Genomic DNA, 26,153 nt, shown 5'->3' on the forward strand with positions numbered 1-26,153 from the left:
TATAAACAGCCTCAGATGCTGTTATAAGTTATTCGGGATACGCGTAACCATTAATCGTTTTCGAGTGATGTGTTAATTCTGGGATGACTTTAATGATCTATCTACAATTTGCGTATGTCGTATTTTCACGTGCCGCCACGGGACAGACATTCTACCATTATTTAGCGTGGCGTTTGATGAACATTAACATCAAATTATGGCGAGCATTCACTTAAACCTTTAATGTGAACAGTTACAGTTGCATCAGCGCATTAGACTCTGATCTGCTCTGGTAGTTGGATTTTGTGGAATCTTTTTTTGGTCTGTGACTTTCAGAATATAGTGAACATTTTAGAGAGAATCGTTTCTGATTATGAATCCCAGACAATCTCCTAATTCCTCAGAGCTATAAGCTGTAGATATAAGTATATTTCTCAGATGAAGTGGGCACTAGGAATTCTAATTACAGGCTTCACATTTTGCTAATCACTTTCTGGTTGCCAATGTTGTAGTTAGAGAGCCAGTGTTGAGAACGGCAAACAACAGCATTAAATATATACAAAACATTTAATAACAAATATATCCACCCGCCGCCCCACATATGGTGCATCGGCCGGGAAATGCATCTTTTCTACATTACATTCTACATTTTATATAACAATTACTCCACCCGCCGCCCCACACGTCGTCTAAATTACACCTTCTGGTTGCATTAGTTGTTGAGCTTCACTAGCGCTTATACAAGTCATTCGAATGTCTTATGATTTCTCTCAGGTTCATTCTTCACTAACATGCTTTTTTGGGCCCTTCATCACGAATGCAAACATACAGGTCCCCAGAGCCATAACTTTTGTCGATACCATACTTATCTTTTAAAATGTTTCGCCTCATGGTCACTTCTAGGGATGCAGGTCCATGGCTCCTCGACATGTTTCGAGGTCGTTTCTGTTAGTATCTCCAACTTTGTGTAAAAACAATGAAGGTGAATTGTGTAGCACCTTTGTTTATAATAGTTGAACAAAACATAGACATTGTCTCAATGATCCAGACTCGCCAAAATTATGTTGCTAACCGAAAATGAAAACCGTCACACGAACAGACAAGCCGCAAGAGAAGAAAATCGTACAGCACACTTAGAGGGTTTACCTTTGACTACTACACGTTGCCAGGTGAGACAGCTTTTTTAACCTGTGGCCGATGACTGCATTGCTGGAGCCTCTTAGTTATACGTCAGAATGATGACATGATTTAAACCATTTTAAACTGTTGTGTTGCTAATTTAGTCTGAAAGATGAATTTGTTTTTCATTCAGAAATTCGTAATATTAGTTTGCAAGTCATGTTTATAAGAAATGAACTGTACCAAACTGGATTCAATGTAGCGATAGAAGAACAAACATTACCATAATATTACCGAAATGAAAATATGATAGCTTGTTATTGCCATAAATATCAAACGAAAGCATTTGATCTAGGGCATATGAACCTGAAACCAACTTTTGCACAGACAACGATCCTGTTTTAATTAACTAATATTAATTAAAATTTTCTCGTTTCACTCTGTGAGTCACAGCTGAAGGGTTTAGACCTTATGTTACGACTGATACAGTCGACTTTCTTTCAAACAGCTGTCTGCCACGGTTGTTATTTCACGTTAGACTTGAGACTATTCTATGAGCAACACTTATCAACTGCTTCACTTCCTACCAAACAGTTCATGAGGGCTTCCTTCTAACACGAATATGGTTTTATTTGTAGTTCAAATGCACATCAGAAGGTCCTGGTTCGCTTTCTCGTCAACTACTTCGAAGGAAAAACGAAACAATTCTCCCAATGGCATCCAGCAGATTTGTTTTCCACATACTCTTATGTCTCTAACGATTTCGAATTAGTGAAGAAATTTTAATCTTATTTTGTAATTATCGTGTTAGGAGGTATTGTCTAATTTCAGATTTAGGGAGATGTTAAATACCAGGGCTCCTGTAGTGGAGACTCAAGAGTTTAACGTGAAATTCAAGACTCAGCGCGACTTTGCAATTTACATACACATTATTCCTCCTCCTCCTCCTCCTCCTCTTCTTCCTCCTCCTCCTCTTCCTCCTCCTCCTCTTATTCTTCTTCTTCCCCCCTCCTCCTCCTCCTCCTCCTCCTCCTCCTCCTCCTCCTCCTCCTCCTCCTCCTCCTCCTCTTCTTCCGGAAATAAACCTGAGGGGGAATTCTAAAACAATTGTGCCAGAGGTAAAGGCAAAATTACCAAAGACGAAGGAAAATCATTGGCAAATATTGTAGATAGAATGTGTTAAGATCGAGTACAGAAATTTCGAATTCAAAGTTACGTATTAAATAAAATCTGTCACTGCATTTCACTCAACGAGGGGAGTCTATATTTATTGTGAGAATGGGTAAAAAATAAAATAGTTCTGGAGGCGCCGGGTATCGATCCCGGTACCTCTCACATGCTAAGCGAGCGCTCTACCATCTGAGCTACGCCCCCAGTGCAAGATAGCTCTGTCCGCCACAAGTTGTAGCATTAGTAGGGCGAGGGCAATCCACTTTCTCTCGGCCCTCGCTGGCCGCCTTCCAGCACGCCGCGCCCGACCGCGGGACTGGATCAAGCCGCACGCGGCAGAGGCTACTCGGCGGTCGCTGTAACCGCAGCACACGTCACAACGAGGTGACCACAGACAGGCGTCTTTCAGCATATGTATGATCAGCGACGTGGCGGCACAGGGGTACAGTGAAGAAGAAAATGTTCCATATTTATACAAGTAACATCTGAATTATATTTTTGTAATGTCGGAAGAACAGATCAAGAAAAGAGATGGAAGAAGGGCACAGCAGCAAGGATTGATCAAGCCAAGAGGACTTTCTGTAGAGCGGATCGGTTTATACCATCTAAAATTACAGGCTGTCTCAAAAAGATTCACCCAGTTTGTAAACTCCCCCTTACTTATCGACCTTAATGACAGTAAAAATTAAACCACGTGTACCTAATGGAAATCTGGGAGAAGCAATCGTCACCGAAGTTAATCTGTCAGTAAAGAGGGAGGAAAGCGTTACATCTAAATGAAAGGAAAAATTTAAATGAAACTGGTGAAAAATAATTTGGAAAATGGGTAAAGTAAATAAAGAAAGCAAATGTGCGGTCGTTACAATTAACTGGCGTTAATTAGATATTTGCGATTTGGGGAAATTCACAGTCACCAGTCCTATGGACAACTACTATAATAACTGAAAAAGAAAGGTTATTTCACATATAATTAGCACTAAAAGCGTGGCAACTAAAGGTTGACAACTGTTGTGTGAAAACTGAATGTTTGTCAGAAGTAATAAATTTAGCTACACTCTGAGTTAATTTAGCAAAAGAATTAATAAAACCGGAAAATTGAAAGTTAATTTCGTGACTGAAATTAATAGTAAACTTTGTTTCTGAAGCACTAAGAAATTCAATAAAATAAGGTTAGTCTTGGGTTACCTCAACAATCATTTCAAAAGCTACTTGAATCTACGCAATTTAGAAATAAGAGATTTAACTTTGAACTTGAATTAAATGATTCTGAACAATTAACAATAGTAAAATTTAGTACTTACCAAGCTGAGCTGCAGTCACAGGTAAGCTAAAATATGGTAACAAAACTCGCACTCTTAATTTGTGCTTATGTAATCTAAATATTGTAGCCAGCTATGAATACCTTAACTGAACTTTGAAATTAAAGCGGTGAAATCGAATGATATTACTTTAATGCTAGCGTTTGAATTTCAACGACACTCGAGTTCATTCCAGAAAAGGATGGGACCCTGCTTGGTAATGCAATTGGGACAATGAGCAACAAAGGTTCATGCTAAGTTGCTGTATTTTAGTAATACTAATGGAATAGTTTGAAAAGCTGAGGTCTGCCATACAGTTCTAAAACTTTACGTGCTTTCAGTCTTCTTTTTTGGTTGATTGAAGGTTTGAAGCCGTCGGTCGAGGAGGTGGTGACAATCACTTATTTCGACCGTTGCTGTTGTAGAAGCTGGATGTTGACACGCCTTCTTCTCGACACAGTCACCAGGCGAAATGGGCTCTTGATGTGTGCCAGCTAATGTTGCCCGTCCGCGACACCGTGCCAGAAACTATCATAGCAAGTCGAGCGCAGTTACATGCTGCCAAACGTCGGAAGCGCGGCAACTCGCGGGAGCGTCACTCGACACGCCTGCTCCACCGCCCTACTCCCGCCAGACTCCGCTCTGCCCGCGCTCCACATGGCAGAGTTAACACTACTAAACATGCTAAACACTTTGGTTCTCCACAAAACCTATCGATGTAATCGTTCGATAGCATAGATTTCCCTAGGCAAGACCCAGCGTAAAAATAGAAATAGTATTTACAAAACAATCAATTATACATCGACATAAATGCATAAATATATGTATATAAATAGTAAAACAATTACAATATATATAGATACAGAAATGTCATATCATCAGGTAACAAAACAAGGAAAAAAAATTATAGTACAATAGATGGAAATAGGATATGCATTTCCGGCGTTACGAGTTTCTCAATACTAAAAAAAGAACTGAAATCTTGTGACACTGTTCACTGGGAGAACTCGAAGGACAGGTTTAGTCGTCTAATTAGAAAAGTTTTCCTGCCCTTTGCTCAAAATGCCACCTTTACTTCGTGAAGTAAGATAATTGTATATCAGGTAAGTGTAGGTGTAGGTGTCTATAATGGGCGGGTGTCCAGTGTGCTATCATGTTTGTGCCGGAAAAAGACGAAAGGAGGGAGAAGGTGGAACCTGATGCCCACACGTATCTTACACCAGTCTAAAGCCACCAACGGGGACGCCGAACTTACAGTCTACATTCGACTGATGAATCCACCAACAGTCTCATATGCCCTTACATCACGAGACAATGCGGAGAGGTTTGGAATTTAATCGAGGACATAGGCGCAGAGCCTAATGAAGAGGAACTCGATGCCACCAACTCTCATTCTGTTTGATGCAAAAGCAAATATAAAGCAGCACGTGATATACTCAAACCGTTTCCCATCCAAGAACTGGCCACGTCCGACGTCGCTTAATTTCTGCAATCTGACGAGAGCCAGTGTATTCAACGTGGCCAGACCGCTCCACGAGGCCATATCTTGCAGATGAATGCACGAGGATTGTCCGGAAAGTAAATTCCGACCGGTCGTGAAATTGAAACCGCAGTGAAAATCAAATGTTTTATTTGCAGCCTTTCAGTTACAACTGCCAGCTATTTCTCTAGGTAGCCCCCGCTCCGACTTAAACATTTCCGTAGCGTTGTATCAACTTTTCATTAACCTATCATAATACGCATACTCGTTAGGCCAACGAAGGCGAACGAACGACACCCAACCACTTCGTTGAACGAGATTTGCTTAATGTGTACACGAGGCAAATCTTAGCCAAAGCAGCGGTTGACTTTGGTTGCAGTTCGGTCTGCTGACGGTTATATTGAAGCGTTGACGGATGGTGGACGTCGGGTCGAATGTTAGTTGGTTCAGTAGCGATTTGTTGTGTCTCTAGAAGGGTTGTGTATTTCAATTTTTCAGAGTTGCTACAAGTCACACTTAGTATGTTTAATTGAAAGGTTTCGCTGTTTAATTTAATAAGAGCATCATCAGAAACTCTGGAACTTACATTTTAAAGTACAGTAGTTGGCGGTTAAAGAGCGAAGCCAGTCAATAAAACTTGCTAAGTGCGACTTGTGGCTGTCCTGAAAAACTTAATTTCAACAGTCGCTCTTTCGCCTGTAGGCAATGCCTGCTCTCGTTAAGGGTGTGTGTTTATTGGTTTAAAAATAATTGAGTATAGGGTGGAATATGGAGACAGCATTAAATCTGATAGAGCTTTATCGTGAACGGGAATGTTTATGGGCTTCTACGAACTGCGATTGTAAAAGACTAGACTCTTGGAGGGCAGCAACTCAGTTGTTAGAAAGTGACGTCTTTTCGCCGTGAACTACCAAGAGAAACAAAACAAAACTCGGAGAAACTATTAACTTCCTGCAGCATATCAGATCTCCTAAAAGAGGCGTTGTCTTCGAAAATTTCAAGAACTACACAATTCAATAGCCATTCTAAATCTGTAGTTTTCATTCGAAAAAAAGTGAAATAGGCCATACTCGAATGCAGCGTTAAGTTAGACATAAATATCGTCTTACCACACTGTTCCCTACGTTTTAAAAGAGGGGTCGTCCACTAGCATTATTTCTTCTTCTTCGTTCCCTGATGATCGGCTTCTTGCAGTAAAATAACAGCTGGACATGCGACGGCTGCTTAATCATCTTCTTCCCTTATAATATCGGCCGGTGAAATTGTAATTAAAACACTACATTATAACAATAACAGAACAGGAACAACGTCGACAATTTATCAGCGCCAATTGCGATTCCACGTGCCCTAATCCCTTGGTCCCAAGCCCTTCGTTTGGTGTGGATGAGAAGCAGAACGCTAATGCACTGGTGACTAACGTTCGGCCGAATCCGGTCGTTTGTTGGCCGTCACTGGTCTACGGCCTAAGAGCCTATAGAAGGCAGCCGCCTGCGCTTTCCACAGTTCTCTATGCTGGTCTGAATCTCTTTGTCTGTGCCAAAATTTTATCTACATCGTCAGTGGTTCATTTTGGCAGGGACGAAAATCAGAGGGATCACGTCCGGGCTGTGACCAAACACTTCCCAGCGAAAACGCAGCAGGAGCGTCCTCCTAGCACCTGCAGTCTGCGGCCGAAAATTCTCATGAAAAAAGACGTACATGACTTTACGTTATGTAGGGTTGAATGAAAACAGGCGAAATCTCTCGGCAGGCAGCCGTACTTGGCGGAAGACTCTACTCTCTAGACATCTCGAAGTGCTCACTGTGCGTTCAGAACTGCAAAGTGCCACATGACACGGTCGACGGGTATAATGTAGACACTACCCAACACAACTCTGCAAACCTTCATCGGATTTTCACCTCAGTTTTCAATTCGCGACCAATTGCAACTTACTTTCTAGAAATCCCTGTTCCATGTGGTCGGCACCACAGTTGTCCGTGATGCAGCTAGATCATTCGTTCGCTCGCTCTTTCATTAGCCAGTGTGCGTAAGGTCGAGACAACACCTTCTAAAAAAGAAAAGAAACTCTTAGCACTGCTCTGTGACGTCATCGCACGTAGTCCGAGGCAGGCGCGCCGGCGTCAGTGTAGTCTATTCCGTAAACGGACGCGGAGGTAAGAAATCCGTGAAGAAATCGAGTTGAACTCACCGATGATTTATACAACGGCAATATTTCTTCCTTGAAATGACATTACTGTTGTATTTGTAACTTATTGCTGAGTAGTTTTGAATGGTTTCTAAACAAAATAATAAGATTATGGGTATGTTTATTTTCAAACAATGTAATTGTGTACTTATGAAAGAAGTGTAGGGCACTTACATGTATCTGAAATTCAGACCCAGGAATTAAGACAATTTGCAGAAAAACTGATAAGTTATAGATGTAACCTTTTGCACATGTGTTCACATGTTTTTTATTTTGTCGTCTGGCGGACTATAAACTCAAGAAAATAACAAAACATCTGTCTACATTTGCTATATACACCTACTGAAGCTTTTTTCGTTTTGTGGAGCTCTATTGATATTTTTAAAGAAGATAATTGTTTCTGCATTGTAAGAGCGGAAGTATTTGTCACTCCTTGCATTAAGAACATGGATTTGGAACATATGTTTGATTCAAATAGCTTTATTTATTGGAAATGTGCCAATACGATAGCTACGGTACTCTTAACTGCGTTTTCGTTTTTATATACTGTGTAGACCTATACGAAATTTCGACAGGTGGTTTACTGAAAGTTTTTGCAGCATAAAAGAGAACTGAACACTACAACCAGTCCATGTTGAAGTTACTTATATTCTATGTATACTACACTTCATCATAAACCGATTTGTATTACTAGCAACAAACACTGAAGAGGATATTTAGTGGCATGTGAATGTAAGGAGTTAATGATCTTGAAGAAAGCTTCGCAGGACGTTAAAGTGTCAGATTTATACAAATTTCTACTACTTGCTCCCACGGAATAGCGAATTTACGTAACGTAAACAAGCTAATATGAGAGGGGTCGTCAGGTCAACAAAACGAATCACGATGAACTGTTCTCTTCGTCACTAAATCAATTTCTTTTAGAAACTTCAAAAAACAAAAACAAAAAAATCACTCTTGAAATTGAAGAAAGAATGAAGTTATTCCTATGAATCATTTCTAGGCCCCCGGTTAACATAAAATACAATACAATATTCCTATGAATTCTTGATAACTATTTCTTCCTCATTGCTTCAGTGTCCAGAAATTTAAATAAATCAATTTTTGGACCTGTTTCGTAATTTCTTCTATAGTTCGGCATAAAGCAACGAAACGGCAGAGGAAGAACCTCACAGGTTGACCGAGCACACAAAGTGATCAAAAACAATTCATGTTCAATCACGTAGTAATTACACTAACGAACAAGCTCAAGTACGATAAACAGCATGCAGTGCTAATGTTTATAAGCTTCTGTTGACTACGTACGACCCCGTGTTGTGATGTCACGCACTACGTGATCAGACTTTCGTTTCTTAGAAGGTGCTGATCAAGATGGCTACAACACATCAACAAAAGCTGCTTTGCGTTGTCCATTTTAATAGGAGCATGTCATCTAAAGCTGTAATGTGTGATTTTCGTAGGGAACACGGCAAAGTATCCCTTTCGTGTCTAGGTATTCAACGATGGTACCAGCAGTGCCATTGCGCTAATGGCCTCCAGAGTCGCTTCATATCACGATATGTGACTATCTTCTGGGCTGTGTGAAAGAATTGGTTTATGTGCGGTCCCTTTCAACAACTCTGGGTGAATTGCTAGGATACATGGAAAAGCCTCGAATGCAAAAGATCCAGACAAGCTCGCAAAAGTATCAGGAGAGTTTTACTATCGTCTGTATGCTTGTCGTTCGTCTGGTGGAGGTCACATTGAAAATTCTTGAAAAATAAACGAGTAGTTTTAAACGTAATTGTAAAATGTAAAACTATGCCGAAAGTTAAAATATACCAATCTTCATTCTTCTAGCAAATATAGTCTTGTGAAATAAAACGAATCCTCTGGAAGTGCCTTGTATAATCTTTGAGACCATAAAAATGTGTATGAGAAGCTATTTTTGGAGGACAGCTCTGGGTGGGTGTGAAGCATGGTCATTGAGAATGGCAGAAATGAAATGGACAGAAGGTTTTGCAATGTGGTGTTACAATTGGATTGAATAAGGAAAGAGGTCGTCCTGCAACAAGTCAACGATAATAAAGGCCTAATTAACAACATAATGGTCACATATTAAGAAGCAAGTCGTTGATGGGACTATGTTGAAAAACAATCACGGTACAGCCATAGGTATGAGTATACAATCATCGATTATGTGGATTGCACCAGTTACACTGAAATGATGAGGATATCTGGCGAGCGGCAGGACTGGACAGGTGCGTAAGTGCAAGTGTAGGGTTGATGCCCGAAATAGCTGTTCCCAGATGATAGTGTGTGTGTGTGTGTGTGTGTGTGTGTGTGTGTGTGTGTGTGTGTGTGTGTGTGTCCATGGACTAGTGACTGCTGCTGAGAAATGAATGAACACTGTGGAGCTGAGGAATTGGCGTTAGCAGCAACATACGCTGTCGAATCGGAAGTGGCTGGTGCTTGCAAAGTCGTAATGATAATTTAGCAGCGATACCATTTATTTACGCTACTATAATCACTAAGCTATTAATTAAAATTCTCCTAAAACACTTATTTTAAAGGAGCACGAAATTATAAGCAAAATTACACTGGTCCAAAATTAATAATGATAATTCCAAAACCAATACTGCATAATTGTTCAGCGAGGAAAAAAGCATTATCAGTTGTTCACTACCAGTGGAATTAAATCACTCGGTATTGTTGTTACAAGTCTCTTAATTCGAAAGGAGTTGTAACTGAATAATAGTCGAAACGCTCAGACAATAAATAGCAAGTTAGCATTAAGACACTAACATAAGAGGCATAAAACAATACTGCAGTCACAACTTGAATTATGTAGAACAAATACAACTTAATCAACCAGGTACATCGTCTTGCTGCCTTAAGCCAAAATGTTACATCAACTGGAAAGCTTTCTTGCAAACATACATACCATGCCCCCCAATGAACCATGGACCTTGCCGTTGGTGGGGAGGCTTGCGTGCCTCAGTGATACAGATGGCCGTACCGTAGGTGCAACCACAACGGAGGGGTACCTGTTGAGGGGCCAGACAAACGTGTGGTTCCTGAAGAGGGGCAGCAGCCTTTTCAGTAGTTGCGGGGGCAACAGTCTGGATGATTGACTGATCTGGCCTTGTAACAATAACCAAAACAGCCTTGCTGTGCTGGTACTGCGAACGGCTGAAAGCAAGGGGAAATTACAGCCGTAATTTTTCCCGAGGGCATGCAGCTTTACTGTATGGTTAAATGATGATGGCGTCCTCTTGGGTAAAATATTCCGGAGGTAAAATAGTCCCCCATTCGGATCTCCCGGCGGGGACTACTCAAGAGGACGTTGTTATCAGGAGAAAGAAAACTGGCGTTCTACGGAGCGGAGCGTGGAATGTCAGATCCCTTAATAGGGCAGGTAGGTTAGAAAATTTAAAAAGGGAAATGGATAGGTTAAAATTAGATATAGTGGGAATTAGTGAAGTTCGGTGGCAGGAGGAACAAGACTTTTGGTCAGGTGATTACAGGGTTATAAACACAAAATCAAATAGGGGTAATGCAGCAGTAGGTTTAATAATGAATAAAAAAATAGGCGTGCGGGTAAGCTACTACAAACAGCATAGTGAACGCATTATTGTGGTCAAGATAGACACGAAGCCCACGCCTACTACAGTAGTACAAGTTTATATGCCAACTAGCTCTGCAGAGGATGAAGATATTGATGAAATGTATGATGAGATAAAAGAAATTGTTCAGATAGTGAAGGGAGACGAAAATTTAATAGTCATGGGTGACTGGAATTCGAGTGTAGGAAAAGGGAGAGAAGGAAACATAGTAGGTGAATATGGATTGGGGGTAAGAAATGAAAGAGGAATCCGACTGGTTGAAATTTTGCACAGAGCATAACTTAATCATAGCTAACACTTGGTTCAAAAATCATAAAACAATGTTGTATACATGGAAGAATCCCGGAGATACTAAAAGGTATCAGATAGATTATATAATGGTAAGACAGATTTAGGAACCAGGTTTTAAATTGTAAGACATTTCCAGGGGCAGATGTGGACTCTGACCACAATCCATTGGTTATGAACTGCAGATTAAAATTGAAGAAACTGCAAAAAGGTGGGAATTTAAGGAGATGGGACCTGGATAAACTGAAGGAACCAGAGGTTGTACAGAGTTTCAGGGAGAGCATAAGGGAACAATTGACAGCAGTGGGGGAAAGAAATACAGTAGAAGAAGAATGGGTAACTCTGAGGGATGAAGTAGTGAAAGCAGCAGAAGATCAAGTAGGTAAAAAGACGAGGGCTAGTAGAAATCCTTGGGTAACAGAAGAAATATTGAATTTAATTGATGAAAGGAGAAAATATAAAAATGCAGTAAATGAAGCAGGCAAAAAGGAATACAAACGTCTCAAAAATGAGATCGACAGGAACTGCAAAATGGCTAAGCAGGCATGGCTAGAGGACAAATGTAAGGATGTAGAGGCTTATCTCATTAGGGGTAAGATAGATACTGCCTACAGGAAAATTAAAGAGACCTTTGGAGAAAAGAGAACCACTTGTATGAATATCAAGAGCTCGGATGGAAACCCAGTTCTAACCAAAGAAGGGAAAGCAGAAAGATGGAAGGAGGATATAGAGGGTCTATACAATGGCGACGGTCTTGAGGACAATATTATAGAAATGGAAGAGAACGTAGACGAAGAGGAAATGGGAGATACGATACTGCGTGAAGAGTTTGACAGAGCACTGAAAGACTTGAGTCGAAACAAGGCCCCGGGAGTAGACAACATTCCATTAGAACTACTGACGGCCTCGGGAGAGCCAGTCCTGACAAAACTCTACCATCTGGTGAGCAAGATGTATGAGTCAGGCGAAGAACCCTCAGACTTCAAGAAGAATATAATAATTCCAATCCCAAAGAAAGCAGGTGTTGACAGATGTGAAAATTACCGAACTATCAGTTTAATAAGTCACAGCTGCAAAATACTAACACGAATTCTTTACAGACGAATGGAAAAACTGGTAGAAGCCGAAATCGGGGAAGATCAGTTTGGATTCCGTAGAAATATCGGAACACGTGAGGCAATACTGACCTTACGACTTATCTTAGAAGAAAGATTAAGGAAAGGCAAACCTACGTTTCTAGCATTTGTAGACTTAGAGAAAGCTTTTGACAATGTTGACTGGAACACTCTCTTTCAAATTCTAAAGGTGGCAGGGGTAAAATATAGGAAGCGAAAGGCTATTTACAATTTGTACAGAAACCAGATGGCAGTTATAAGAGTCGAGGGGCATGAAAGGGAAGCAGTGGTTGGGAAGGGAGTGAGACAGGGTTGTAGCCTATGCCCGATGTTATTCAATCTGTATATTTGAGCAAGCAGTAAAGGAAACAAAAGAAAAATTCGGAGTAGGTATTAGAATCCATGGAGAAGAAATAAAAACTTTGAGGTTCGCCGATGACATTGTAATACTGTCAGAGACAGCAAAGGACTTGGAAAAGCAGTTGAACGGAATGGACACTGTCTTGAAAGGAGGATATAAGATGAACATCAACAAAAGCAAAACAAGGATAATGGAATGTAGTCGATTTAAGTCAGGTGATGCTGAGGGTATTAGATTAGGAAATGAGACACTTAAAATAGTAAAGGAGTTTTGCTATTTGGGGAGCAAAATAACTGATGATGGTCGAAGTAGAGAAGATATAAAATGTAGACTGGCAATGGCAAGGAAAGCGTTTCTGAAGAAGAGAAATTTGTTAACATCGAGTATAGATTTAAGTGTCAGGAAGTCGTTTCTGAAAGTATGTGTATGGAGTGTGGTCATGTATGGGAGTGAAACATGGACGATAAATAGTTTGGACAGGAAGAGAATAGAAGCTTTCGAAATGTGGTGCTACAGAAGAATGCTGAAGATTAGATGGGTAGACCACATAACTAATGAGGAAGTATTGAATAGAATTGGGGAGAAGAGAAGTCTGTGGCACAACTTGACGATAAGAAGAGACCGGTTGGTAGGACATGTTCTGAGGTATCAAGGGATCACAAATTTAGCATTGGAGGGTAGCGTGGAGGGTAAAAATCGTAGAGGGAGACCAAGAGATGAATACACTAAGTAGATTCAGAAGGATGTAGGTTGCAGTAGGTACTGGGAGATGAAGAAACTTGCACAGGATAGGGTAGCATGGAGAGCTGCATCAAACCAGTCTCAGAACTGAAGACCACAACAATAACAACATCAAAAAATATGAATAACATCAGATCGCAAGAGTATGACAAGCCTTTACATATCTAAAGCTCAATTCTGAAAGATATTGTGGTACCAAATTCAACTTGAGAAAATAAAAATAATATTTTATCAGTAAAAACACGAATGTGCCCTAACGTTTTCCCACAGGAAAACCCGTGAGACTGAACAGGGTACGTTAGGTCACTGCTATGACTATGCTGTATCTGCCGTGGCATGTAGCAGACAGTGGGAAAAAAGCCGTACTGTTCCAAAAGACAACAAGCACACAAATAAACCAATCCACCGTAGTAAGCCAGGAAATCGAGGGCGAGTATCAAAGATGGCCGATTGCAAAGAGAAATTTTGTCAACTTCCTGTGACTGGGCATACAGTCAGGTCCGCGCTCTTACAATCAACTATCAGTTTTGCGTCCCATTCGATGATCTAGACTCACAGGAGAACGATCATAAGGTGCCCGAGGCAGCAATAGACCCATGGAGACAAGTCGGCTGGAGGACGATGTATTGAATCGGGACGCAATTTGAGTGTTCCATCGTCATTAGGAGGCCCTGAACGTTACAATGGTCACTGTCTTCTCGGGTACCAGCAGAACGTTGACCGGCACACACTTCTTGAGTTCCGCTCCGCTCTCTGTGTCGACAGCCGTCAACCGACACTCATCTCCACCGGCGTGTGTTTCTAGACAAGGTTGCACCGCTGCTCCCTAGCAGGCATACTTTCCGTCACTCCGGCGTCGGGCGCGTTGATTTTGGGTGGCAGTGACGTATTCTCCGCTCTCGATGACAGAGCCCTCTCGACAATACGGGGAAACTGTTGCCCCCTTGGCACTACCTGCTGAGTCAGGAAGGAACTTTCTCTGTGCTGCAAAACCACGACGCGCGCGCGCGCACACACACACACACACACACACACACACACACACACACACACCTCGAATATCTCTGGAACAACAATAGATATTCAAACACAGTTTTCACCACCATGAACGTACGGTAGGGGCTTAGGAAAGCAAATACTATGCGAACTTTTAAAACGTAAACAAATACTATTTTCAACCCAAACTTGCGTATTTTTAAATAGACACCCCCTATTATTTTGTATGCTGTCAATAGCATAAAACATTACAAAATAATGACGGTGGTTGCATCGCAATACGTCAATTACATCCCGAGATATTGGGAAGCGATGTTGACGCTTGAAATAAATGAAGCGTACAGCTAGCGCACGCACTGAGATTCAAGCGTGCACCTCACGCTGTCTATGTCAGGGGCTCACACAATGGAGAGATATACATAATCCACAAAAAGAAGCAAGTAACACGTCCAACGCAAAGTTACGTTTTTCAAATTGTAAATGTATGTTTGTTCTAGCGAAATTACTGCTAGATCTACAATTAGAGATAACACACTTGAATTCACTTTGCTAAACACATTTACCAGTGCCCTGTCACCCACAGAAACTGTATTGTTGTGCATTATATCCAGCATAGAAAATACCTCCACATCTTGACCAATGAAACTGTCACGTCAAGCCGGCCGAAGTGGCCAAGCGGTTCTAGGCGCTACAGTCTGGAACCGCGCGACCGCTGCGGTCGCAGGTTCGAATCGTGCCTCGGGCATGGATGTGTATGATGTCCATAGGTTAGTTAGGTCTAAGTAGTTCTAAGTTCTAGGGGTCTGATGACCTCAGAAGTTAAGTCCCATAGTGCTCAGAGGCATTTGAACCATTTTTTGTCACGTCAACGTATGTTCGACATGCCCTCCGTTTGCATCAATACACGTTTGCAGACTTTTAACGAGAGAGTGTTGTACAGATTGTAGAGTTTCTACAGATATTGCCGTACGTGACGCAGTAATACGATGTTGCATATCCTCTATTGTTGTTGGGGTTCCAGAGAAAGAAGCCTAATGGCGTCAATTCGGGGGACCACGCTAGCCATCGCACAGAAGCTCCCCGCCCCATCCACCTATTTGGAAATGCCGCATCTAGAACGTCTCTGGCAACATTTGCATTGTGTGCAGGACATCCATCATGTTGAAACCACATTTATAGAAGAGTTTCCAATCCTAGATCTTCCATGAGGAGCGTTAGTGTCTGTTGAAGAAATGAAGCATATCGCTGTTCATTGAATATTTCACGGTAAAAATAGGGACCTACAATACAGTTAGCAATGATACCGCAGCAAACATTGACACTCCACTGACGTTAATGAGCAAGTTGGCTAATCCAGTGGGTATTTTGCACTGACCAGTAATGCATGTTCCGCAGATTCACATTACCGTGATTTGTAAATGAAGCCTCGTCCTAAACAACATATTGCTTAGGAATACTGGATTACCTTGCAACTGCTGAAGTGCAAAACGACAGAATGCAATGCGGGATTCAAAGTCATTCCCGTACAGTTCTTGGTGCAGTGAGATATGGAACGGACGAAACCAATGCCTATGCAAGTTTCAGCACACACTACTGCGGCTTATTCACACACCTCGTGCAAGTTCTCGTACACTCACCTGAGGATTGTGCGCTACAGCAGCCAGAACAGCAATTTCGTTTCCATTGCCAGTCGCTGGCGTTGTCCGTCGACGTTTTGTGGGAGCCCAGTTTCCTGTGCCCGTGAGTGTCTCGCAGATGTTGCCAAAGGTTTGACATGACAGACACCGCAAATCTGGGTAGCGTTCCGCATACAATGTCACAGATGCGGTTGCATTTGTGTGACATTCGCCATAAATTAAAATAAAATATAGTTTTTCTTCATTACTGAAGGCCGGCATATCGACTAGATGACTGCAACTGTAACAAGCCACAAGTAAACAGGTTTTAATGTGGCAATGTACGTGATTTATGTTACAGTATGAGAGCAGTTCAGCACACCAGATTAGGAGACACTTGTACACTGAAAGTAGAGCGTGCCATTGTGATATTGGTATGTTCACGGCAGAATACAGGCGCCAGTGCAGGCAACCCCTGCTCTGAGCACAGTACTTCATGCGATGCATAACGTCAGAAACTGTGGCGCCATTTCTGTCCTTTAGAAGCCACACATTTCAGAACTTATGAGATTTAGAAACATGAAACCAAGTGTGTTACCACTAACTGTACCTCTAGTTGTCATTTCGGAGCAATAAACATTATGAGCAGGACATCCATCATTCTGATACCGCGTTATTTGACATATTATAAGATGTGGACCAGTTCAAGTAAGGTACAGCTCAAGAAGGGGCTAAACTATACGCGTTTGGGAGTGCCACCAATGAAATATGGGCCAATGATGTGTTGTCATACAATAATACACCTTACATTAACAGTCCACTGACTTAGTACGTCAATCACATCACAATTACCGGTAGCGTGAGGTGCACGCTTGGGTCTCAGGGCTTGCGCTAGCTATGCGCTTCATTTATTTCAAGCGTCAACTTCGCTTCGCAATTTCTCGGGATGTAATTGACATATTGCGATGCAACCAACGCCATTATTTTTGTGATTTTTCATGCTATTGATTGCATAAGAAATAACGGGAGTTGTACATTTAAAAATACACAAGTTTATGTTGAAATTAGTATTTGTTTACGTTTTAAAATTTCGGATAGTATTTGGTTTACTAAGCCCCTGCCGTAAGTTCATGGTGGTGAAAACCGTGTTTGAATATCTATTGTTTTTCCAGAGATATTTGAGGTGGCAGAGTTAGGTGAGACACCCTATATATACTGTTTCAGATAGAATAGCACCTATTGACATTAACGAACTAAAGATAGAGTACATTACAGTGTCAGTGGCGTTTGTTGCAGCATTCTAGTGCAAGTCATTTAGAAGATATCGTATTTTGAAAAGTTCCCACACCGACACTTGTACAATATCTGTGGTAGAACACTAAAGAACAACATAAGCGCATACACTTCTTACGTGAATTCTGACAAGTAACGAGACAACTGATCGTCACAGTGTGTGTTTAAAATGACGACCGACAGCGCCAATACACTCTTCCAGTCCGATGTGGAACGGCTGGTGCAAACGTGCTAGCATTTCAGCGAGGATGTCGGAAACAGACTGCAGCAGTATGACATTGCATTTCATCGAGTGCAGTTGGTACGTCCTTGTAGACGCCGTTTTTCAGTTTTCTACACAGAAAAAAATTCGACAGGCGTCAAATCTGGCGAACGGGATGGCCAAGGTAACAGGCCCTCTGTGTCCATTCCAACGATGTCGTAAAACATTCGTGAAGGAGTGTTGCGGTACTTCGTGCACTGTGGCCTGGACAGCCATCATGTTGGTACCACAGGTTCCCCTAGTCTGCACAGGAATTCTAGCATCCATGCTGTTAGGAGGCTGCAATACTTGTGCGCGTTCAGTGTTCCGTCTATGAGAAACGGACCTCTGAGCTAACGATTCACTGTCCCACACCGCACGTTTACACTCCATGGACGTGAACTTTCCACTTGACCATTCCAACTGGGATTGACAACAGGTCAATAGTGAATGTCTCGGCGGTTTACCTGGCCGAGAGTGGTAAATGTGGCTCCATTATTGAACAAGAGACATAATGCATCTCGAGTATTTTGTCTTAATGTGCGTGTACAGAAGTTAACACGATTCTCGTAATCGTTTCCACGCGGCTCTTGACAGAGAGAGATTTGAGAGGGATGGAACCTTTGTCGATGAATAATGCGTAGGACCCTTGCCTGACTCTTACCACTTCCTCGCTGGAACAGCAGAAAAAATATTAATTTTCCCCCTCTTCTGTCGTCACTTGCTTCCCTCTGTTACAGTACTAATTTCACGTATCTGGTTGAAGAGCTTGATAATTGCCAAGATGGTTGACGTCTATTGAGATATTTTGCAACATACGCCGTACAAGAACGAACTGCATTTTTCCTACACTCTCCATACACCATGAAGACGTCGGCTTTTTCTGCATTGGTGAAACCCATCGTCCACTCACGATCTACTGCTTGGACTGTCACACCCTGTCAAGTCTCAATACACTCAAGGAACACACAAGCACACTGTTAGCAGACATAACATCGTACCTAGCTGGTTGAATGGCACAAACAAGTGTCGGTGTGGGAATCTTTCAAAATACGATATCTCGCAAACAAATGGCACTAGAATCCTGCAGAAAACACCACCGACATTCAGATTTATTCTACTTAGTCTGTTACTGTCAATAGGTGTTGGTTCAGCTGAAAAAGTATGTTTGCTGAAAAAATACGCTTTATAAATATTACACTCCTGGAAATGGAAAAAAGAACACATTGACACCGGTGTGTCAGACCCACCATACTTGCTCCTGACACTGCGAGAGGGCTGTACAAGCAATGATCACACGCACGGCACAGCGGACACACCAGGAACCGCGGTGTTGGCCGTCGAATGGCGCTAGCTGCGCAGCATTTGTGCACCGCCGCCGTCAGTGTCAGCCAGTTTGCCGTGGCATACGGAGCTCCATCGCAGTCTTTAACACTGGTAGCATGCCGCGACAGTGAACCGTATGTGCAGTTGACGGACTTTGAGCGAGGGCGTATAGTGGGCATGCGGGAGGCCGGGTGGACGGACGTACCGCCGAATTGCTCAACACGTGGGCCGTGAGGTCTCCACAGTACATCGATGTTGTCGCCAGTGGTCGGCGGAAGGTGCACGTGCCCGTCGACCTGGTACCGGACCGCAGCGACGCACGGATGCACGCCAAGACCGTAGGATCCTACGCAGTGCCGTAGGGGACCGCACCGCCACTTCCCAGCAAATTAGGGACACTGTTGCTCCTGGGGTATCGGCGAGGACCATTCGCAACCGTCTCCATGAAGCTGGGCTACGGTCCCGCACACCGTTAGGCCGTCTTCCGCTCACGCCCCAACATCGTGCAGCCCGCCTCCAGTGGTGTCGCGACAGGCGTGAATGGAGGGACGAATGGAGACGTGTCGTCTTCAGCGATGAGAGTCGCTTCTGCCTTGGTGCCAATGATGGTCGTATGCGTGTTTGGCGCCGTGCAGGTGAGCGCCACAATCAGGACTGCATACGACCGAGGCACACAGGGCCAACACCCGGCATCATGGTGTGGGGAGCGATCTCCTACACTGGCCGTACACCACTGGTGATCGTCGAGGGGACACTGAATAGTGCACGGTACATCCAAACCGTCATCGAACCCATCGTTCTACCATTCCTAGACCGGCAAGGGAACTTGCTGTTCCAACAGGACAAAGCACGTCCGCATGTATCCCGTGCCACCCAAAGTGCTCTAGAAGGTGTGTCAACTACCCTGGCCAGCAAGATCTCCGGATCTGTCCCCCATTGAGCATGTTTGGGACTGGATGAAGCGTCGTCTCACGCGGTCTGCACGTCCAGCACGAACGCTGGTCCAACTGAGGCGCCAGGTGGAAATGGCATATCAAGCCGTTCCACAGGACTACATCCAGCATCTCTACGATCGTCTCCATGGGAGACTAGCAGCCTGCATTGCTGCGAAAGGTGGATATACACTGTACTAGTGCCGACATTGTGCATGCTCTGTTGCCTGTGTCTATGTGCCTGTGGTTCTGTCACTGTGATCATGTGATGTATCTGACCCCAGGAATGTGTCCATAAAGTTTCCCCTTCCTGGGACAATGAATTCACGGTGTTCTTATTTCAATTTCCAGGAGTGTATTACAGTCTGTTTATTGGCTTCCAGAATGAGATTTTTCACTCAGCAGCGGAGTCTGCGCTGATATGAAGCTTCCTGGCAGATTAAAACTGTGCCGGGCCGAGACTCGAACTCGGGACCTTTGCCTTTCGCGGGCAAGTGCTCTACCAATTGAGCTACCCAAGCACGACTCACGCGCTGTCCTCACAGCTGTACTTCAGCCAGTACCTCGTTTCCTACCTTCCAAACTTTACAGAAGCTCTCCTGTTTATTGGCTTAAAGTACGAGCCCCTGAGTAACAATCCAGTCTGTGAAAACCGCACGTCAATTGCATAAATGCATAAACAAGACAGTACCGCACACTAGGGATAGAAATCAGAAATGAGTTCCGTATATTCGCTTTAAACTAACCAGGGAGTCTCGTGACGTAATCTCCATAGTCACAGTCTTCGTGTGCCGGCAGATTCGACTCGTTAGTCCTTGGCGCAGCCCACTCGTCACCTGAGTCTGTTGTTGGGTACAAGGTGGAAAATGAGAACGAGAACACGTGTTCACAAGCATGACAGCGGACTCGTAGCATTGCCCCCACGTACACTGACGTTTTTAAAAAAATTTCCGCCATTAAACTGTAAGTTACCATTAATCTATTTCACACAATCATGATTTCGTCTTTCTAACCATTCTCAAGTGCAAGTTGAAATGTCCGACTTCCCTAAATGACAGAAGCAACCGTTGGGCATAACGATTATTATATACCAGTATAATAACTGACTGTTAGCAAGGCATATTTCTCCGCTTCTACTTCAACATTCATACAGATGAAGCGTTTTCGAAAGACTGGTGTAAATTTATTTCAATATTTAATATCTGTCCAGGATATGTCTAAAAATTACGTTGACGGATACTCAATTTCCAGGCGTTACCAACTTTGTAACGACAGTACCAGAAAATATGAGACGTGGAAGAAGTGCTGTCACTAAATGGAGATTGCTTATTAAAGTAAATTGCATAAATGAACAATTAGCTATAACGCTCGCTATTAGCCCATAGACGCCAGTTGCCACGTTCAAATGAATACTGAAATAGCGCACATTTCTGTCGCGTAGATATTACAGTGACATAGCTCTGTGACAAGTTTTCGTTTGATGCAGCACATGTGTTTCCTCGCGGTGAAGGTGGAATAAACAGTAAAACAACCACTTCGTTATACTGAACAAAATTTGCATATTTTCACCCGAAGCGTGAACTACAACGTGAAACTTACTCCAGATATCACTCTTCCGTCAATGAAACGTATTTGAAATTGTATACCTTGTATCAATTAATTTTATCGCAACAATCAGTCATTTCGCCTTGTCAGTGCTACTTTACAGCAGCAAGATCGTCCAGTCATATTCCATACTCACAGTAAGTCACGACTTATCTTGCACTCCTCCATGCTTTCAGTGAGAGAGAACGAACCGACCAGTATGAAGCGACCGCAGTGCCACAGTTCTCAGATTCGACATACTTGTAGAACCACGGCGGGAAGGGAGTGAGTCCGTTAACAGATGGAACATCGCCGCCTTGAAATGTTAAGTACGTAACCTGCGACATTATGTAGACTCGAACTCGCTCCGTTTCTGATCTCTAACAAGGAACAATCGAATGATGTTCTGCTGTTTTAAACAGACTGACCATGCACACACACCAACAAGTTTTGCACCACCCCTTTATTTGGAAATTCATAGCATAGAATAAAAAAACTGTCTCTGAGACAGGAATATATTTTCATGTGCAATGTGTACAGATCACCAAATAAAAAAATTTAATAAAACATGTGTGACGACAAAATCGTCTGTTTGTTTCTCACAACACTTCTGAGCAGCAACAATATGTAGTGGAACGCCCACTTGCTCAGGACCAAGCTTGAATCTGTGGTCGCATTCCACCAATGAGATAATCAAGCCAGCCCTGGACCAAATTATCCATCCCTTCCATGGCAGCTCTGCGTAAGTCGCGCGGAGTACACTGTCAACGTCCAGAAACAACTAGATCAATCGATGTCCATTTTGGGTCATTTAAGGAAACCGGTGGGCTACTCCTTTCTGGTGATCAAAACATGCTGAACGAACGTTTTGCGAGGATATCCCGATGAACACGCGAGTTACCATCCACCAAGATGACATTATCACCAAAATGGTGGCGATAGTGTCCCACTGTTGGTTGCAGTATCTCCTCCATGCCCCACAGAGTAGTGAGACTGCCCGCAAAAACCACTAGAGGTGTACAGTGCCCCATGTAATGTCATACCATAACAACACTCCACCATCACCTTGTTGCACATGTGGGTCACAGTGTTGGATTCCCTCTAGACACATTGTCTGTGGTTATTAGGGTGCAAACAGATCCGAGTTTCGTCTGCAAACAACAGTCGAAAGCAATCCTAACGTATCCATTCCGCCCGGTTTCTTGCCCATCTTCGACGCAGTCCATGGTGCAGTAGTGGTTGACGTAGTCGTTGGGAGTGAAGATCCGCATCGCGCAATCGTTTCGTCACGTTGGTGCGATACATGACATCCTGTAGCCTCTTCGAACGCCGAATTCAGTTCCGAAGCACTCAACCCATGATTCCTTTTATCAAAAACTCGAAGATATCTATTATCCTGTGGACTTGTCGAACATGAACGGCCGGCCTATCCGGAGCAAGTTCTCGAGATTACCCGTCAGTTCTAACCGATTTCATGCCAGCACCGCATAACTCGGACTGGTGCACACATCGTGTAACTTCCTTGGTTGACAATCGTTCTGTGTGAAACTGGTGATGCGGACCCGATCTTTGCTAACGATTATCCTACGTGACACGATGGATGTTCACTCTGTTTCACAGACCTCAGAAATGCGTCCTTTTTTATGCTTCCGTTTCAACTGAAACGCTGCCATCCATTTGAGTACGACCTATAGGTAGCCCCCTCATGGTGACTGTGTGCCTTTAAAAACAACGTTAGGGGTGACCTTCGGATCGGTACAGAAGTAGACAATTGCAACACACCTGCACGGCATATCGGGGTGACGCAGAATTTTTGTTGTGTGTATTTCGGATGATGTAGATGATATAAAAAGAACATTAGTAGAGATAACAGGTTTGTTTGACCTATGAGACAGCATCATAGAAATGCAAAAATACCTACACTTGGAGACACTGTGTATCCCATAGACGTTTCGTGGGCAGATGTAGTACGCCGCGTAGTCACAAAGACTGCTTCCTCTAATACCAGAAACAAAGAGAAAGAGTGTTACAAAATTAATTTTAATAAACTGATTACTGATTCATATTGCTGGCAAGATAACGAGTCGACTCATACCGATCATGGACCGTCAGATGATTAATTTAAAAGTTCATTAATTAAATACTGATTTTTCTTCATCCTTGCTTTCATTTTCAACCACAACATCAGAACTGCCTCTCTGGTGCCTTTACCTTCCCCATAGACAAACTGATCGTCATCTAACAGATCTTCAATTTTCTTTTCCATTCTTCTATATATTATTCTTGTCAGTAACTTGGATGTATGACCTGTTAAGGTGATTATGTGATACTCTCGCGCATCTTGCAAGCCTCTGAATTGTGTGGATGATATTTCTCCGAAAGCCTAATGGTACGTCACCAGTGTCAGATTCTACCCACCAACGTCAATAGTCATTTTGTTACCACTTCCCCAACGATTTTGCCGGCCCCTGGTGGCCGAGCGGCTCTAGGCGTTTCAGTCTGGAACCGCGTGACCGCTACGGTCGCAGGTTCGAATCCTGCCTCGGGCATGGATGTGTGTGACGTCCTTAGGTTATTTAGGTTTAAGTAGTTCTAAGTTCTAGGGGACTGATGACCACAGTAGTTAAGTCCCATAGTGCTCAGAGCCATTTGAACCATTTTGAACCCAACGATTTTAGAAATTCCGGTGAAACGTTATCTATCCTTCTGTCTTATTTGATCATAAGTCGTCCAAAGCCCTTGTACATTGTGATTCTAATTCTGGATCCCCAGTTTCTTGTTCTATCACATCAGACAAGATCTCCCTTCATACAGGCCTTCAATGTGTTCGTTTCACAATTAACAGTTAACAGTGGAATTCCCATTGTAATCTTAATGCTACAACACTTGCCTTTAAGTTCACGGAAGGTTGTTTTCACTTTTATATGTGCTGAATCATTCTTCTCGTCAATCATTTCTTTCTCGCTTTCTTCATATTTTTCATGCGGACATTTCGCCTTTGCCTCCCTGCACTCGCTGTTTATTTCATTCCTAACAGACTTGTACTTTTGTATTCCTGAATTTCCCAGAACATTTTTGTACTTCCTTCTTTCATCGACCAACAAAAGTTTGTCTTCTGTTACCCACAGAAAATGTGCACATACAAATCACAACAGGTGAAATTATAATTTTAAATTTGTAATAATAATGAAACTGGGGTAAATGTAATTTATTTATAGCAATCAAACAGCACAGTAAAAAGGTGAACTCTCTCCCTTTCTCTCGAAAATTATCGGCAAAGATATTAATCCTTCTGGGGAAAGTCTGATTTTAGGCAAATTAACAGTAAAAGCTATCGGTAGTTCTGTTTTCAAATAACGAATTAGTGTCTGTTATAGCCAGGTTCACCTTTCTTATATCTTACTCATTAACAACATCAAATATTGTGAAACCTGTTTTTAGTTAGAAAAAGTTTTAAGTCTTCGGCGTAGTAAATACGATCTTATGAAAGACATATTTTGTATACTAATATCTTTCCATAGAAACGTTACACGGATTGTCACGTCCTTGTCTTATATTAATATGACAAGGACGTCATGCTGAGACCAAGGGGAAATCCGTTGTTTTTCAGAAGAACTTACAGCTCTAATGAACCATGTTAGATGGTCGATTATTTTTGGTTACATCCGAGGCATTTGTATGTTGCTCCTAAGGGTATTATCGCTTTGTGAAGAGTCGAATGGAGAGAGATGACAGTCGATATTGGTTGGAGAATGGTCTCTGGTAAGCGACGGCGAGTCCCGCTGCGCGCGCATCGAGACTTGGAATGGGCCTATAGGCGAAGCGGACAAAAACAGTAGACTATGCGGGTGTTATAGCAGGTCCGTGGTGAGCTAAGGAAGGCACACGTAGTGAATCTCGCCATCGCAGATGAAGTCGGGAAGTATTTTTCGACTACGGCTGTCATATGTACTGTATGGTATGTCGACTTCTGGAACGTTTGAGGTTCTGTGACAGCTCTGACACATGTTTAAAAGCGAGGTAGAACTACGTAGCTAACGTGTTTCCGGTAGAAGCGTGATGGGAATGCCGTTGACCGAAGATTTCTGGGAAGGTGTGTCAAGGAACTATTGCGCTCTTTTACTGAAAATTCCAATCTAATGGCACTTCAAGGCACGGCTAGCTGACTTGTACATTGCGATGTAACGCTGTTGGTACCTTGTTGACAATGAGGCCAGACACGGGTGGCATGAGTAGTTTGGGATGCTGGCCGGGCAAAAGGTGGGAAATTGTTAAGCAATTATATGTTTGTGCCCGGTAGAACATGATAAAAGTTGTTGGGCTTGGAAAAGAGGAAGGTGAAATGCTTTTTATGTTGCTGTAAATTGATTCACTTTGTATGAGTCTTACGACAGCGAAGTTTTCTAAAATTGTTACCGATACTTCTTGCAAAGATCGGTTTTTGGCACAAAAGCAGCAGAGGTGGTATTGTATGTAGGAAAAAAAGTGTAACGATTTTAAACAGCTACTGCTGTATGTTTTTGATGAAAGCTATTGTATTTAATTATTTTTCGTCAGATTATGATCTGTAAGTTTTTTTTAAGACTTTAAAAAGGGGAAAATATTCAGCAGCTAGGGTGGTAACAGACAGTAAGAGTAAGCATTTTTCACGAAAATCCTCTAATTGATCGTGGTAGGTTTCATATTTGCATCTGTTGAAAATTTTTAATGTCCTTAGCTTAAATTAATGTTCGACAGTCAAAAAAGCCAAATATTGAGTATCTTTTACTGTGGTCTAGGGGTAGCCGGCACGGAAGCTCAGCGTGTTCGGTCAGAGGGTTAGC

The 26,153-nt window shown here is 42.6% G+C and overlaps 1 long non-coding RNA gene and 1 other non-coding gene across 2 annotated transcripts in view; one reads left to right on the forward strand and one right to left on the reverse strand.

Moving 5' to 3' along the window:
- Window positions 1–26,153, forward strand: part of LOC126175033 (uncharacterized) — a 966,449-nt gene that overhangs the window by 540,266 nt on the left and 400,030 nt on the right. The window lies entirely within an intron of this gene.
- On the reverse strand, window positions 2,400–2,472 carry Trnaa-agc (transfer RNA alanine (anticodon AGC)). Its single transcript has one exon. It is a non-coding gene; the product is annotated as a tRNA-Ala (tRNA).

Source organism: Schistocerca cancellata, chromosome 3 (assembly GCF_023864275.1).
Source record: "Schistocerca cancellata isolate TAMUIC-IGC-003103 chromosome 3, iqSchCanc2.1, whole genome shotgun sequence".
NCBI lineage: Eukaryota > Metazoa > Arthropoda > Insecta > Orthoptera > Acrididae > Schistocerca > Schistocerca cancellata.